At 37.6% G+C, this 5,180-nt stretch overlaps 1 protein-coding gene across 1 annotated transcript in view; it reads left to right on the top strand.

Moving 5' to 3' along the window:
• The first annotated feature begins 2,447 nt into the window (after positions 1 to 2,447).
• The window catches only part of rnf24 (ring finger protein 24), a 31,182-nt gene continuing 28,449 nt past the window's right edge, over positions 2,448 to 5,180 (top strand). The window contains exon 1 of the mRNA XM_005726816.1: positions 2,448 to 2,955. The gene's annotated coding sequence lies outside the window, so the exon portion shown is untranslated. The remainder of the gene's footprint in view (positions 2,956 to 5,180) is intronic.

The raw sequence follows: 5,180 nt of genomic DNA, 5'->3' as shown, positions 1-5,180 counted from the left end.
ACCTTTAACTCCGTTACTACTGTGAATGAATGGCAAATTGCAATGACGATAACGATAGTCTTGTTAATACCATAAGAGTGTAGAATGAGTTACAGTTAAAGTTTTCAAAGTAACAAATTTTCTTTTGCTGTGTTTAAATTTCATTTTTCTGCCAATGACAGCATTTTGTCACCTGTGGGTGGATAAATAATTCTTAGCCTGCAAATACATATACTTTTATATGTAAAAAACAAACAAACAAACCTTAAATTTGACATATTTTGTTTCGTTTTATGTGCTCAAGTTTAATAATCAAATCTGGTATTTGCCATAAAATGAAAAAAAAAATCAATTTGAACAAACAGAACAGAGATGTGTAGATAAAACTCATAAACTGACTTCATAAACCAGGGTAAGAGGAACAAGATAAAAACTGAACATCTGCAATATGCTAAATATAGAAGGAAACACAAACATAGACTAACTGCTAAAAATAATCTTTTAAAAAGTAGTTTTCAAAGATGATCTTATCTGAGGACCTCAGGCCGAACATTGGCTGATAAGAAAGGATGAGACTTGCTATAAAAATAAATGAACAAGGAAAGAAGAGCCCTTGCAACAAGTTTTGCTTGTCAGTGCTTTAGCAGCAAAGGAAATCAAGAGGTTAGTAATCTGATGAAGCATGAATCACCTACCAAAATGTCTCTAAAGCTCTGTCATGTATTATTATCATTTTAGATTTCATTAAAATAAAACTGATTTCAGAGAAAATCCCCACTTGCCTTTCTGTGCGGTAAAAATGAACCTAAAATTAGGCACTGATCTCCAAATTAGGTGATTTTAAGATATTACTGCCAGTTACGGCTCTGCTTCTCTGCCCTCACTAAAAAAAAAGGACAAGAACCACATTTATTTTTAAATCTGAGAAAAACCCGAGCATGCAGTTCACTACTGCAGACATGAATAAACAATGTCTGCTTACAACCACCCTTAAAACAAGGGTTCACTTTAGAACCTGTGCTGGTTCTTAACAGCAAAAAAATTATTCTGTCTTTTTGATTTGCTTCTTAAAATAATGAATCCTATGTAAATGTTTTAGGCTAGCAATGGTGAAAAATATTTAGGATGTTTATATTATATTGAACTACTAACATTTCACCTTCTAATAAAGTATAATGTTGGATGGTTTGATGACTAATAATAGTTGTTTCTTTTAGATATTTAGAGATAGATTACAAACAATTGTAGGTTTGAATAACATTAAATAATACTGAAGGGTGTCTGCTTCTTTAACATGGTAACAGTTGAGTCACTATAGTTAAACATGTTAGTAGCATGTAAATTAATGGATTTTCACTCAGTAACTTTGTATGCTTTTAATGAAATATGTTAAGTATATACGCTATGACTCATACCCTCATCTGTAGTGATGAGCATTTATTTAGCTCTCACTTTAAGGTACTTAAATACTTCAAAAATCTGTGATCCAGCTGTGCTCAGTAAATAAAATGCAGGCTAGTAAGCTTCAGTTTCATCCCTGTAAGAGTAAAACGCTGAAAGAACTAATCGACGATCGGATTATAAAGACTGATCATATGAGGCCATGTGGACATTTTTACTTTAAATTCTTTTAAGTCTAACCCTACCTTGAGGATCTGAGCACAACCTCCACAACCAAATCAAAGTAAAACACACATAATAATATCACCTGTGGGCACTAAAACAGCAAAAGGAAATAAATATGTTGTAGCTAAAAGCAAATGTGCACTATAATACGGTTCATTAGTTATTTAAAATCCAGGCTAACATGTAAAGAGATATATAATTCATGTAAGGTCTTTCCAATGTTTTGTGACCTAGTAAGCTTTGAAAGTTGTTACATGCAGTATATAATGAACTACAATGCATATAATACTCAGTATAAAATAAACCAAAGCCAATAAATAATAATTTAAAATAAGTGTAGGTTTACTTTTTTGTCATTATGGTTACAGAATGTACAGAAATGGAGATATTATTGCTTGACCGGAGCTAAAACAATTTTGTAATATGTATTTGAAGTTTACTCAACCGTTACAAGTTTTATTACAAAACTCAAAGTGTTGTTATTACAACTGAATTTAGTAATTCACCAAGAACACCGAGAGAGCCAAGAAAAACTGTATTAAAGTTTTCAAGTAATTGTTTGCTCTTTGGGAATAGAAATACTTTAAAACATTAAAACAGAACTTAGTTGGAGACGATATTCTGTTTTTACAAGAAAATATTTAGAAAACATAAAACCTAGTTAATTCAGAAGATATTTATGTCGATAAATCAGGAAATGACTGCACTTCTATGAAACCTATGAACATTTAGAGAACTAGCATCGGTTCTGACTCCAACCATTATTTGTGAGTGCAGCTTTGCAATCAGCTACGTGACCATCATGTGCAGCATCCCCCCTCCCTCCATCCCTAGCATCACTCCCCTCGTACAGGCTGTCCTCAAAACCTCCAGTGGCGTTGCCCGTCTCGGTCTGTGCACACTGATCCGACTAGCAGGAGGAGGTGGGATCTATATGCTAGTTGTGGTAGTGGGCTAACAAACGACTACGTGCGAACCGTGCAGACTGCCAAGCTCGGTTACCACTCCCATAAGCGCTCTTTTCTCTGGAAAAAACTAAGACCGCCCGCCTCTGAGACAGTTATTCGCCACTGCAAGCTGCTCTCTTACTCATCGCTGATTTTGAATCAAATGAATCAAGAATCGTGATAACCACAACAGCCAGGAGTCGTGAACACCGCAGGCCGGGGGGGTTGTGTGATGAGATCGTCGCCCTACAGCGGGGATTTGGTAACGCAGAGATAAGACGGCTCTTTGCTGCCAGGACGAGTTTCGGTTTGGATCGACTTGTCGCCTTTTCTTTAAAGCCTATTAGAAGAAGCACGTTGTAGAAAAGCACGGCTACTACTGGGGCTGCTGGGGGGATCGCTGGTGAGTTGATAGTACTTTCTTTTTATTTTAATTAACCTGTTATCTGTAGCTGCTAGCTTACTGTCAACTGTTAACATCCAATGAGCCCAACTTGGTAAAAAGCACTGATGCTCCCAATTTAAGTTCAAAACCAGCCAAAACTAACAGTATTGCACTAAATTACTCTTCAAGTTATTATAAAGCAACTTAAAATGTTTCAGGGAAATGACTGAATGTTCATGAATTTGTGTAAGTGAACTTAAATGGTTTTTCAGTAGTAAAAGAAAGGGGGTGGAGGGGGGCTGCTCACGTTAAGTAATGCTATGTCATTTGAAGCTAAGGTTAGCCTGACGGCTATTAGCTTGGGAGCCCACGCCCAATTGGTCTCCTGTTCTTTAATGAGCAACAACCATAGCATGAATGGCTCAGTTACACCACAGAGATCCCAGCCTCGTGTGGATAACAATACATAAAACATTATCTGTCTATCTGAGCTCAACGGCTGACCCAAAGTAAAGTAGCTCAGGGATGTCCTCCTATCTCTATGAAATTCCCACTTTGTGCTTATCGCAGTGGTCTCCCTCTCCCCTCACCCACCGCAGGTTAATCGTAAACCCACTTCGTCGCTGTATCGTGGATAGTAATAACCCTCGCGTGGTAGCCAGTGTTTCCGGCAACACTGATAACACGGTGTGAAAAAACATCCGACACGTTAATCAGTGCAAGTGGGTGTAGCTTGTAGTAGTTTATGAGGCTGTTTAGATGGCATGTTCATTTAGTTTGCGTTTTCATGAATCATCGTGGTGTGATCAAAAATGAGGCCCAAGCCCACCTTTATTGGGAGAGATCATGCTCGCTTTGCACCGACTTCTCACAGCAGCACAGTTATTGGCCCTGTAACAGGGGCGTGACCAGATGCCCCTCATTATGTGGGACTGCACAGCATTTTATTGCCTTGTCACCTTTGTTCCACATGTTGAGACAGTGTCCTAAATTTTTCCTGGCTCTGCAGTACTTGCAGTTTTCTAAAGTCTGGCTTTTAATGCATGTGCAGAAAGCAGGGAAGGCTTTTTACTATGTTCAAGTAGAGGTTAGCCTGTCTGAGCCTATCTGTGCCCATCAGGGAAAGAATTCACCAGAAATGAATGTAACAGAAACTACTTCAAAGAAAATGAAACGACAGTGGGAAATACAGTTTTTCTTCAATTTCACACAGAGGAAAATGTGGCCTGAAGTGACACATAAATGATCAAAATCATCAGATATGGCTTTAAAAAAGCACAACGATTGATGGGTGCATCCCTGCTGAGCTCCAGTGATGATCAGCAGACAGAAAAGCAGCTGAAAATACAGACAATGCACATAATATAAAGAGTATGAGACAATAAGAGCAAACTTCAACTCCCCCTTTTAGGCTTATTGTTTTTACTCATCAAGAGAGTTGGATAAGTAGCTTTCAGATGTAATTTATTTTGCCTTTAGGTGCATATCTGGCACCCTGCAGAGTATATGTATTTTTATTTTTAAGTTCAGTATGAAAATATCAGTCTACCTGGCAGCACGGCCCCACACAAACACAATTTTTTTTGGTATCTGGTCACCCACGTATGACTCTACATTTTGATTATAACTGAGGAAAAATAGTGTGAATTTCCAAGACGTTAAGGCAATGATTTGTTTATCTACATATTCCAAAAAGATTAATGAGCAATATATTATACTTTATTTTAATATTAAACAATATTTTTAACCTTTTTCTGCTATTACAGTGTGTTTAACATGGGTTACGTAAATGGTTCAGCATCTCATAGGTGATTGTGGCCAAAAAAAAAGTGTTATGCTGTCTTTGTGCTGAACTCGTTTGTGAACTCTAGATGCAATGTTGCAGTATTGCACTGACTCTTGCAAACCTGACTTGCAGCTGTGGTCTCAGCTGTGAAGTAGACAATTCGAGACAATGTAAAGTGTAATCACACATTCAACGCTGTAATCACCCACTCATTCTAGGAAAAGAAAACATGCAGTCGCAGCATTGAACAGTTTATATTTCAACTGTTCCCTGACGTTCAGGGGTCTAAGAATAGAGTCCTTGTGCACGCTGTATGAACTGTTGCTTTGTGACTTTGGGCTATGAAGTAATTAAATGGCTTGTTCCAAAAGTTTAGACGTTATCCACCAGTACTAATGACAGGTTGGTGCATGTGACTGAATGATACGTACAAAACTGAGTAAAAATGGCTTGGCAG

Source organism: Pundamilia nyererei, unplaced genomic scaffold (genome assembly GCF_000239375.1).
Source record: "Pundamilia nyererei isolate P.nyererei 1_Seehausen unplaced genomic scaffold, PunNye1.0 scaffold00022, whole genome shotgun sequence".
Classification (NCBI taxonomy): domain Eukaryota; kingdom Metazoa; phylum Chordata; class Actinopteri; order Cichliformes; family Cichlidae; genus Pundamilia; species Pundamilia nyererei.
This window is presented reverse-complemented; position numbering and strand designations above follow the sequence as displayed.